At 45.3% G+C, this 12,601-nt stretch overlaps 1 non-coding gene across 1 annotated transcript; it reads left to right on the forward strand.

Moving 5' to 3' along the window:
- The first annotated feature begins 3,129 nt into the window (after nucleotides 1-3,129).
- On the forward strand, nucleotides 3,130-3,236 carry LOC122425105. The gene has a single exon (XR_006264701.1). It is a non-coding gene; the product is annotated as a U6 spliceosomal RNA (small nuclear RNA).
- The last annotated feature ends 9,365 nt before the right edge of the window (nucleotides 3,237-12,601 follow it).

Here is a 12,601-nt window from a genome sequence, read left to right on the forward strand (position 1 = left end):
TGAACAGCTCTAGTTGACTCTGTGGCCGGAAATGGTTTGCTTCAACACCTGAGGTCTTTTTTTTTTTGAATGACCTTGTTTTAATGGTCCGATTTGAACAAATCCTGAATTCTTGCTGAAAGGCATGCGTGAGACACCTCATTTCTCTAACTGGTGACAGGAGTTTATGAAGTCTGGGCTGGTGCAGTGAGGCAAAATTAAAGAAAGGAATAGAAGTTTTCAGTTTGGTCAAGCCCCGGCAGGGGTGAAGTTCAGGGCTCACACACCATCCCTGTGATTAGAAGAAAGCTTCCCAGAGAGGGTGGTGCTTCAAATCAGCAGCTAGAGAATGAGAAGGTGTGTATCTGGGAAGACCTTCCAGATACAAGAAGGGGCACGAAGGCAGATCAGCTGTCAGCAGACCAAGGAGGCCTTGAGTAGATCGTCTTGAAAGGAACCGAAAAGCACGTTCAAGGTGAAGGAATGTGGACAGCCTGTCAGGGCCCACGACCTGATGCAGGACTCAGGTGAGAATCCACCCCGTGCCCAGGTGTGCATGCAAAAGTGTGATGGTGTGTGCACAGGTACACATTAGCAACGTTAGTCTTAAGCTCCACACTGGTGTTTCAGAGACAAGCAGGCATCAGACAGACAATTCACTTCACCATTCTCTTAGGATCTTGAAGGACATAGCAGTAGCACTTTCTGGAGGTTTGGGGGAAGAAAAGCAGGACTTAACAAGGAAGGCACCTTCTGGGCTGAAACACCCTGTCCACTGCGGGAATTTCAGTTTTCCCAGGGAGCAGCGAGCTGCTATGATGGGGAGGAAGAAACACTTAACATCTCCAAGCCTTGTTGTTCTCATCTGTGAAATGGGTCCTGCTGGGGTGCCTTCAGTCAGAATGGGAGAGTATTCTTAACTCCTCAAGACTAGGGGGCATGAACTCAGGTCATCTATTTAGTTCAGTTCAGTTTGGTCACTCAGTCATGTCCGACTCTTTGCGACACCATGGACTGCAGTATGCTGGGCTTCCCTGTTCATCACGAACTCCTGGAGCTTACTCAAACTTATGCCCATTGAATCGGTGATGCTATCCAACCATCTTATCCTCTGTTGTCCCCTTCTCCTGCCTTCAATCTTTCCCAGCATCAGGGTCTTTTCAAATGAGTCAGCTCTTTGCAACAGGTGGCCAAAGTATTGGAGTTTCAGCTTCAGCATCAGTTCTTCCAGTGAATAATCAGGACTGATTTCCTTTAGGATGGACTGGTTGGATCTCCTTGCTGGCCAAGGGACTCTCAAGAGTCTTCTTCAATACCACAGTTCAAAAGCATCAATTCTTTGGTGCTCAACTTTCTTTATAGTCCAACTCTCACATAAATACATGACTACTGAAAAAATCAAAGCTTTGACTAGATGGAATTTTGTCGGCAAAGGAATGTCTCTGCTTTTTAATATGCTATCTAGGTTGGTCATAGCTTTTCTTCCAAGGAGCAAGCATCTTTTAATTTCATGGCTGCAGTCACCACCTGCAGTGATTTTGGAGCCCAAGAAAATAAAGTCTGTCACTGTTTCCACTGTTTCCCCATCTATTTGCCATGAAGTGATGGGATCAGATGCCATGATCTTAGTTTTCTGAATGTTGATTTTTAAGACAATTTTTTCACTCTCCTTTCACTTTTATCAAGAGATTCTTTAGTTCCTCTTCACTTTCTGCCATAAGTGTGGTATCATTTGCACATCTGAGGTTATTGATATTTCTCCCAGCAATCTTGATTCCAACTTGTGCTTCATCCAGTCCATCACGATGTACTCTGCATATAAATTAAATAAGCAGGGTGACAATATACAGCCTTGATGTACTCCTTTTCCTATTTGGAACCAGTCTATTATTCCATGTCCAGCTGTAACTATTGCTTCTTGACCCGCATACAGATTTCTCAGGAGGAAGGTCAGGGGGTCTGGTATTCCCACCTCTTTCAGAATTTTCCACAGTTTGTTGTGATCCACACAGTCAAAGACTTTGACATAGTCAATAAAGCAGAAGTAGATGTTTTTCTGGAACTCTCTTGCTTTTTCAATGATCCAATGGATGTTAGCAATTTGATCTCTGGTTCCTCTGCCTTTTCTAAATCCAACTTGAACATCTGGAAGTTCATAGTTCACTTACTATTGAAGCCTGGGTTGGAGAATTTTGAGCATTACTAGCTTGTGAGATGAGTGCAATTGTGCAGTAGTTTGAGCATTCTTTGGCATTGCCTTCCTTTGGGATTGGAATGAAAACTGATCTTTTCCAGTCCTGTGGCCACTGCTAAGTTTTCCAAATTTGCTGGCATATTGAGTGTAACACTTTCAGAGCATCATCTTTCAGGATTTGAAATAGCTCAGCTGGAATTCCATCATCTCCACTAGTTTTGTTTGTAGTGATGCTTCCTAAGGCCTACTTGACCTCACATTCCAGGATGTCTGGTTCTAGGTGAGTGATCACACCACTGTGATATTACTATCTACCTATTAGTCCTATTAGGTCACCTATTGCTTCAAGTCAACCTGTTGGTTCAGGTCACAGAGTGAAACCTCTCTCCCTCTTACCTAGCATCACCCTCTCCCCTCTGCTGGCTGCCTGTAGACACAGTGTCATGTGAGGGGTTTTTCTGTTGAGCTTCTGATGCCTGAGGCTCTCAGCCTTGTGGACGGAGCATCAGAACATCCAAAGACCTCATAGGAGAGCCTGGGTGTACAGGCATGCTAAGTCACTTCAGTTGTGTTGGATTTCTTATGACCGTATGGACTATAGCCCACTAGGCTCCTCTGTCCATGGGATATCCTAGGCAAGAATACTGGAGTGGGTTGCCATGCCTTCCTCCAGCGGATCTTCCTGACCCAGGGATCGAACCCGCATCTCTTATGTCTCCTGCATCAGCAGGTGGGGTCTTTACCACTAGTGCCACTTGGGAAGCCCATATGACATGTAGCACTAGGGAAGCAGTGATATGTTAAGAAGTATTTCAGCTAATGAATGAATGGAGAATATGACTGTCACCATTTTGTAAACACCCACAAATTAATTTGGGTGCAGTTTAAATTTACTCCCTCTGGATCTAACTGCTTGTTTACACAAAATGCATGGTTCCTTTTAAAGACACTATGGGGTGCTCACTTCGGCAGCACATATACTAAAATTGGAACGATACAGGGAAGATTAGCGTGGACCCTGCGCAAGGATGACACGCAAATTCGTGAAGCGTTCCATATTTTTAGACAACCTCTTTAACAAGTGGTGCTGGGAAAACTGGTCAACCACTTGTAAAAGAATGAAACTAGAACACTTTCTAACACCATACACAAAAATAAACTCAAAATGGATTAAAGATCTAAATGTAAGACCAGAAACTATAAAACTCCTAGAGGAGAACATAGGCAAAACACTCTCTGACATAAATCACAGCAAGATCCTCTATGACCCACCTCCCAGAATATTGGAAATAAAAGCAAAAATAAACAAATGGGACCTAATGAAACTTAAAAGCTTTTGCACAACAAAGGAAACTATACGCAAGGTGAAAAGACAGCCCTCAGATTGGGAGAAAATAATAGCAAATGAAGAAACAGACAAAGGATTAATCTCAAAAATATACAAGCAAATCCTGCAGCTCAATTCCAGAAAAATAAATGACCCAATCAAAAAATGGGCCAAAGAACTAAACAGACATTTCTCCAAAGAAGACATACAGATGGCTAACAAACACATGAAAAGATGCTCAACATCACTCATTATCAGAGAAATGCAAATCAAAACCACAATGAGGTACCATTACACGCCAGTCAGGATGGCTGCTATCCAAAAGTCTACAAGCAATAAATGCTGGAGAGGGTGTGGAGAAAAGGGAACCCTCTTACACCGTTGGTGGGAATGCAAACTAGTATAGCCACTATGGAGAACAGTGTGGAGATTCCTTAAAAACTGGAAATAGAACTGCCATATGACCCAGCAATCCCACTTCTGGGCATACACACAGAGGAAACCAGATCTGAAAGAGACACGTGCACCCCAGTATTCATCGCAACACTGTTTGTAATAGCCAGGACATGGAAGCAACCTAGATGCCCATCAGCAGATGAATGGATAAGGAAGCTGTGGTACATATACACCATGGAATATTACTCAGCCATTAAAAAGAATTCATTTGAACCAGTTCTAATGAGATGGATGAAACTGGAGCCCATTATACAGAGTGAAGTAAGCCAGAAAGATAAAGACCATTACAGTATACTAATACATATATATGGGATTTAGAAAGATGGTAATGATAACCCTATATGCAAAACAGAAAAAGAGTCTCAGATGTACAGAACAGACTTTTGTTGTTGACTCTGTGGGAGAAGGCGAGGGTGGGATGTTTCGAGAGAACAGCATCGAAACATGTATACTATCAAGGGTGAAACAGATTACCAGCCCAGGTTGGATGCATGAGACAAGTGCTCGGGCCCTGGTGCACTGGGAAGACCCAGAGGGATCGGGTAGAGAGGGAGGTGGGAGGGGAGATCGGGATGGGGAATACATGTAAATCCATGGCTAATTCATGTCAATGTATGACAAAAACCACTACAATATTCTAAAGTAATTAGCCTCCAACTAATAAAAATAAATGAAAAAAAAAAAGACACTATGGGAAATTCCAAAGTGCCTAAAACTGCAAAATCCAGACTGGGGAAATTCTATATGTCAAATATTCTAGTTTCTTCAATCCAAGTCTGTGAGAAGAAAGAAAGATTTGAAAGGAGAATCTTTGAACCTAGGGAGACATATCAACCAAATGGACCAACACTCAAACTTTACTTTAAAAAGTTGTATAAGACAATTGAAAAAGTATGAATGCTATAAAACCTTTGATATATTAAGAATTTACTGTGCATTTTAAAAACTGAAAGTGGTATTATGATTACACTTTAAAAAAATCCTATCTCTGGAAGTAGATACTGAAATATTTATAAATGATTCACGTCTAGAATTTGCTTCAAATTGTTCCGGGGCTGGGGAGAAATGAATAAGGGTAAAGATGAAAGAAGATTGCCATGTATTGATAATTTTTGAAGTTAGGTGATAGATACAGTAAGTTCACGATAGTCTTCTGTCTACTTTTTGATTTGTTCAAAAATTTCCATAATGAAAACTTAAGAAAAATTTGGAAGAAGCCAAGATATTCTTAGATGGAGTAGGCAAAAAGATAAATAAGCTGTGGCCCATGCAGACAGTGAAATATTATTCAGCACTAAAAAAATAATGAGCTATCAAGCCATGAAAAGATATGGAGGAACTTGAAGTGCATGTTACTAAGTGTAAGAAACCAGTCTGAAAAGGGTGCGTATGTTTAATTCCAACTACATGACAGTCTGAAAAAGGCACAGCTATAGAGACAGAGCACAGAGGATGTTGAGGGCAGTGAAAACACTATGAATGGCACTTAATGCATTTGTCCAAACCTGCAGAATATACAGCACCAGGCATGAACCCTACTGTCAACTGCAGACTTTGGGAGACAGTGTCATGTCATTGTAGGTTCATCAATTGTAGCAAATTTAACAAACGTGCCACTCTATTGGGGGATGTTGAGAGAAGGAGGTAGGAACAGGGGGTATGTGCAAAATCTCTGTAACTTCTCAATTGTGCTGTGAACCTAAACTACTCTGATAAGATAAGTAAGATCTTAAAATACCCAGACACACACAAAGCAATATCATTAGTCATTAGAGAAATACACATTAAAATCACAATGAGATACTACCGCACACCTGTTAGGTGGGCAAACAATAATAATAAGGGACAACCCTAGATTGTGGAGCAACTGGAACTCTCACGACACTGCAGGACCACTACAGTGTTACACAGGCCCCTTGGAGATGGAACTTGGCAGTTTCTGTAAAGTTAAACATACACCAACCTTATGATGAGCAATCCCATATCTGGGCATTTACCCAAGAGAAATAAAGACATGTTCACACAAAAACCTATATGCAAATGTCTACAGACACTTGATTCAAAATTTCTCAAAACTGGTAACAATCCAAATGTCCTTCAACTGATGAATGAATAACCACATGTTGTCCTTCCATTGGAGAGAAATTCTCATTGGAAAAAACCCTATTCTGGGAAAGATTGAAGGCAAAAGGAGAAGGGGGGACAACAGAGGATGAGATGGCTAGATAGCATCGCTGACTCAATGGACATGAGTTTGAGCAAACTCCGGGAGATAGTGAAGGACAGGGGAGCCTGGAGTGCTTCTATACACAGAACAACAACAGTCTTTCCATGCAATGGAATTTTATTTACCAAGAAAAAAAGGAATGCAGATTTGATCCATACAAGGGCATGGTAAATCTCCCAAGCGTCATGCTAAAACAGAAGCAGCCTGACTCTACAGGCTACATCAATGTGACTCCATTTTTACGACATTCTCAAAAAGACAGAAGAATGGTCCCAGTGGGTGGGAGTGGGGTTGACTACCAATGGGTAGGGAGGAATTTTAGAGGGTGATGGAGCTGTTCTGTGTCTTGATAGTGGTGCTGGTTACAACATGGTATGATGTCTTGAAACTCCTAGAACTGTCCATTTTAAAAGGGTGCACGTGTGCATGTTCAGTCTCTTCAGTCGTGTCTAGATCTCTGGGACCCCATGGACTGTAGCCCACCAGGCTCCTCGGTCCATGGGATTCTCCAGGCAAGAATGCTGGAATGGGTTGCCAGGTCCTCCTCCAAGGGATCTTCCCGGGATCGAACAGCATCTCCAGAAGCTCCTGCACTGCAGGCAGATTCTTTACTGCTGAGCCGCCAGGGAAAACCTTAAGGGTGTGTTTGCTCTATGTAAATTAACTAGATTTTTTTTTAAATTTTATTTTGAATGTAAATCATTGTGAGAGATAACAGCGGGCTAAAAGCCAATGACATTAAAATGAGGTCAATTGGCCAACAACTGCTGGCAGTTGGTGTTCTGACCCTTCCTGATTTTGGAGAACAAACGTTAAGGATGGTGGAGTGCCCGGGGCTCCAGAAGGAAAGAGAGTGGGGGAAGGGACGGGACAGGCTGGGGACCAGCTGGTGGGGCTTCCTTGGGAGACCCAGCAGGCCCCAATCCAGTCCCTAGGGGCACTTGAATAAGCCATTCATTTGCTAATGATTCTTTGGGAGCAGCTTACCCGGAGTCCTGGTGTCCAGTCGCCAGCCCCACATACCTCCCCTGCTCATTAAATTCTTTTCCTTGGTTTGCTAGAAAAATATTCTGAGACCAAATGATACATCACAGGTGTACTGAGTCCTGTGACTCAGTCCTGTTTCAGCACAAAACCAGATGAGATTCTGTCCTAAAATTCTTTTCCCTGGTGTTTTGCACACAAGGTGCCACGTGGCAGGAGAATGCAGGACCCAGAGTCTGAATTCCGGGGCTTCGGTCCAGGACATACCCATGATGGACGTTGTTGACCAGCCTCAGTTTCATCGCCTGTCAAATGGAAGTTGTCATTCTGAGCAATAATGTACTTTCTGTATTTTTAAGCAGTTTGTTATCTGAAAAATGTTATTTACATGGGAAAGCACTGGTGAGGGCCTGAATCCCCTGAGTCGTGACCTGGGCTCCCCCCACCCTCTCCGGATGGCTCAGACCTTTGTTCTACAGCTCTTACATCTGGGATATGATACGCGCCTTCTTGCGATGGGGAGGGGGGATCCCGATTCCCACTAATGCAGCCCCTAACAATGGCTTCGATGAAAGAGATAAGGGAAGAGGCCAGAGGGTCTCCGGAAAGAAAGGGAGCTTGTAGCTTTTCAAGTTCAATGAGGCTTAGGAGGTTGGAGGGCTCTTCACATAAAGGCTTGTTGAAAAGAGCTCCCCTGATTCAAAGCCCAGGCTTTCCCAGACCCCTGACCACTTGCAGCCGTCCGGAGGGACATGCGTGTACCATGTGTCAGCTTCCCTTCTCCATCACTTTTCCACCCCAAGCCTGGAGCCCAATCTGTAAGGACCCAAAGGGATCACCTGCAAGGTCTGACTGGCGGCAGCCTGGGAACCCCAGGCAGCAGGTGCAGCCTGCATCACCGTGCCAGCTCAAGGACTTGATGTATGCAAATGCTGGGCCCAGGGGCCCGAGGACAATGCAGCATCCTTAATCCCCCTGGGCGAGGGAAGGGGGAGCCTTGGTCCACACCCCTCCCCCCTGCTGAAGCCTCGGAAGGAAGGAGCTCTTCCTGCACCCGCCCTGCCTCCCTTCAAAGCTTGCAGCCCAGAGGCGTCCCTGGCTCCAACAGAGATGCCTGGAAGGCTCAGCCCGGTGCCCTGGGGCCTGCAAGGGGACCCTCAGCGGTTCCTGCTTTTTGGTGAAAATGAGCAAGCCCTGGAGTGGGCAGGGGGCCTGAGGAGGTCTAATGCTGCTGTGCAGGCCTCAGCCTCCAAGTCAAAGTGAAAGTGTTAGTTGTTCAGTCGTGTCTGACTCTTTGTGACCCTGTGGACAGTAGCCCACCAGGCTCCTCTGTCCATGGGATCTCCCAGGCAAGAATACTGGAGTGTGTTGCCATTTCCTTCTCCAGGGGATCTTCCCGACCCAGAGATAGAAGCCGGGTCTCCTGCATTGCAAGGCAGACTCTTTACTGCCTGAGCCATCAAGGAAGCTCAGCATTTGTGATTTCTTCCACCCAAGCAAAGCCCAGCTCTTACTCTGCTGGCCCGAGCACTTGGGCCAGTCACTCTCCCCTTGGTGACCGAGGCAGCCCTCTGAGGACCCAAAGCAAAAGGAATGTGGCTTCTATCTGATGGGTGTGAATTATCACCACTGCCACCAAGGGGACCAGGGTTTCCGTCCCCACCTTAGGTCGTGAAAGCCCTCATTTGTATCCACTCTTAAAACTTTTCAAGTTGGTACTGTGTTTCCATTTTCAGATGGAAAATGCATGGTCCCAGATTGTAACTCCCCCAACCCCCCACCACCCCGCCCTGCCCCAAATTGCGCCTCCCAGGTCCTCTTCACCCCACAGAGGAACTCAACCTTCAGAGTGCATCTACTTAAGCCTTGGGCTAGAAGAAGTATGATGCAGTCTGCACACAAATGAGGAATGTTTTACAGGAGCCCCAAGTTGTTCAGATTCTGCTAATATCTGCCATGCTTTCTTCCTCCTTCCTGATGTTTTCGAGGCCCTTTCTTTCATTAAACTCCAGCCTCAGGTGAGTACCAATACCCGGCTCTCATGGTGTTCCCAAAAGCTCCCTGGATTCTGGCTCCGTTCTGGGGCATGGCTCCCTTCAAGCGAGGAGGAGGTGCACTGTTAGGTAAAGCTGGAGGCTCCCTCCAGGCCTGGGATTCCGTGACTCCGGAGAGGTCCCTAGCTGTGCCATAATCCTGTGGCATGCGTGTCTGCTGTCGAATGCCACTTTAGCTCTGCCCCCGGGACAGGAACAAAGCTTGGGCTGGAGCTTTTTGAAAGACAAGACTAAACATTTCCCCTTCTGTTTTCTTATCTCTGGGAAGATTTGTTTCTGAGGCGCTCTGAGTCTGATTGCATTTAGGAGGAGCTGTGGGCTGGCTCTGGGCTCTGGGCTCTGGCACTTGGGCACGGGGACCCTCTTCTGGACACCGTGGCTGTGTCCGAGCTTGAGCCCATCCAGTGGCATGCGGAATTGCTTAGATGTCCTCTTCCCTCTATCAAGAGCTTCAGAAAAGCCAAAGGCGCCGCCCACTCGCCCTCCTGCCACGGGGAGAGTCCGGTTCATTACTTTCTAATGTTTTCAGATTCAAATGATCGTGTCAATTAGCAATAGGAAATCACCATTAGGTCATCTTTCCTATGCTCTCAGGGGCTGAAGCAGGATCAATGTATGTTCTCCTGCCCTTTGTTCTCCCTCGTGTTAAATAATGTAAGGAAGGGGGCTTCTGTTCTTGAGAGAGTATTACATATTCTAATAGATTTTCCCAGTTAAGAAGGCCTTTCATCTTTGGCCCAAAGTTTCCTTTTTTGAAATTCATTTCAGGACTTCATTTTTCGGATCTCTTTTCCACGGCAGCCTCTCCCTTCTGGGATTTAGACTCTAAAGATGCATTTTGTAAAACTGGTTCTGTAAGTGAGATATACAAGCCTGCCCAGGACGGGAAACAAGTCCAAGTGGACCAGATCTTTTCTTCCTGCTGTTACACAAATAAGTGAAATGATTATAGAAACAATCACAGAGACAAACGAGTGGGTGATACTAACCCAGAACTCTGGGGCGTTGTGGGCCAGAGGTCTCATTGAGATTTTTTTCCTAGATTTTTTTATGATTCAAACAATGTAACTTGTTCTGTTCCCTTCAGAAGGACCTGACATGCTGCTTAGAAACATCTCTTTTCCTTGCTCAGCCACCTCCTTCTGTACCAACACCACCTGGTTCCATCCAAGGATGAAGGAGGCAGTTAGGGAATCAGGGGCTCTTAGGGGCTGTGAGCGGAAGTGCGTTCTTACTGACGACTCAGAGGATGTGGCCTCTTCAGCCCCTGTTCAGAGACCAAAAACAAAAAGGTCTCATTTTTCAGAGGTGCCCATGAAGCATTGACTTGTTCAAAGACTATAGGTGCTTAACTCAACTCTGTGCTTCTGGCTGGTTCTACAGACAATTGGGAAATCATTTGCAAATCTGGCCAGAACTCTCTCTGGACTCTTCCCACAGTACTTTTCTCAACTCCTGGCAACCTGGCTGGAGACGCCCCGCCCCCCAAATCCCACCCACTGCTCCCACCCCATGCGTCTCCCCTTTCAGATTTCTCCCCTTCCTTGGCTCTTGACTTCCAAGCCACTGAAAGGCATTCTGATCAGTTAATTCAAGGTCAAGTTCTCCTTGAAGGACAAGGCATGTGGCTACTTTCTGTCCTCAGCAGCTTGCACAAGACTTGTCTGTGCAAAGTAGGCGTTCATTTGAGGTAAGTTAATTAGAAGAGGGGCTACTGTTTTTTATAAAGATTTCAAAGACATGGCTCACTCCTTCAGCTTCCTTCCTGTCATTCCTCTGTCTCTCCTTCCCTCCCTTCCCTCTTTCTCTTCTTGTCTTTCTCCTTTCCCAATGCATAGTCTTCATCCCTCTTTTTACAAATATTGTTGAACACTTGAGCAACACCTTTTTAAAATGGTTTTTTATTAATATTTTAAAAATTTATTTACTGTTAATTGGAGGATAATCACTTAACAATTTTGTCTTGGTCTCTGCCATATATCAACGTGAATTGGCCATGGGTATACATATGTCCCCTTCCTCCTGAACCTCCCTGCCAGCCCTCCATCCCATCCCACCCCTCTAGGTTGTCACAGAGCATCTGATTTGAGCTCCCTGGATCATACGGCGAATTCCCACTGGCTGTCGTTTTACGTATGATAATGTGTATGTTTCAATGCTACTCTCTCAGTTTGTCTCACCCTCTCCTTCCCCCACTGAATACACAAGTCTGTACTCTAAGTCTGCATCTCCATTGCTGCCCTGCAAATAGGTTCATGAATACCATCTTTCTAGATTCCATGTAAATGCACAATATGCGAGTTGTTTTTCCCTTTCTGACTTCTAGGGATTCAGAAGAAAACAAGATGGACAAAGCACTTTTGTGAAACTTGTATCTGTTGGGGAAATACCATAACCAAGTCACCACAGGAGTGTGTGACATAAACTCAGAGCGTGGCCATGCTGGGAAGAGCATCCCCTGTGAGATGTTCGGCAGAGAGAGGGTAGCAATGCGGGGAGGGGGAGGAGGAGGGACTTCCTCGGGACTGGTGACCTGGTAACCTCTCCGAAGTGACTTTTGAGCTGAGAGTTGACCAACAAGAAACATTCACCTTTGTGGAGTGCTGGGGGCAAAGATAGCTGGGGCTTCCCAAGTGGTACTAGTAGTAAAGAACCTACCTGCTGATGCAGGAGATGTAAGAGATGCAGGTTTGATCCCTGGGTCTGGAAGATCCCCTGGAGGAGGGTGTGGCAACCCACTCCAGTACTCTTGCCTGGAGAATCCCATGGACAGGGGAGCCTGGCAGGCTACAGTCCATGGGGTCGCAAAGAGTAGGACACGACTGAAGCAATTTAGCACAGGGCGGCAGAGTGCCAGTCAGACTGTAAAGTGGGATGATAAACATCTTTGCGAGGGGGAGAAGGTGGGGAGCACTTGGGAAATTAGTAGGAGGCAGCCAGCTGGTGTGCACTGAGCTGACGGTCAGACCTCGTCAGAGCCTATTGCATCGATGTGAAGCCTTGTGGGCCTTGGAAACAAGGATGCACTTTAATCAGAAAGATAATTCTTTACTGTTGTCATTTTGTACCTGTCCTATCCCTGCTCTGGGTGTTATATTAAGTATGGCTGTGTTACACATTGCTCCAGGTTTAGTGCCTTAAAATAATGATCATGTCTGAAAGAGACACGTGCACCCCAATGTTCATTGCAGCACTGTTTATAATAGCCAGAACATGGAAGCAACCTAGATGCCCATCAGCAGACAAATGGATAAGGAAGCTGTGGTACATATACACCATGGAATATTACTCAGCCATTAAAAAGAATTCATTTGAATCAGTTCTAATGAGATGGATGAAACTGGAGCCCATTATACAGAATGAAGTAAGCCAGAAAGATA

Source organism: Cervus canadensis, chromosome 1 (assembly GCF_019320065.1).
Source record: "Cervus canadensis isolate Bull #8, Minnesota chromosome 1, ASM1932006v1, whole genome shotgun sequence".
In the NCBI taxonomy this organism is placed as follows: Eukaryota; Metazoa; Chordata; class Mammalia; order Artiodactyla; family Cervidae; genus Cervus; species Cervus canadensis.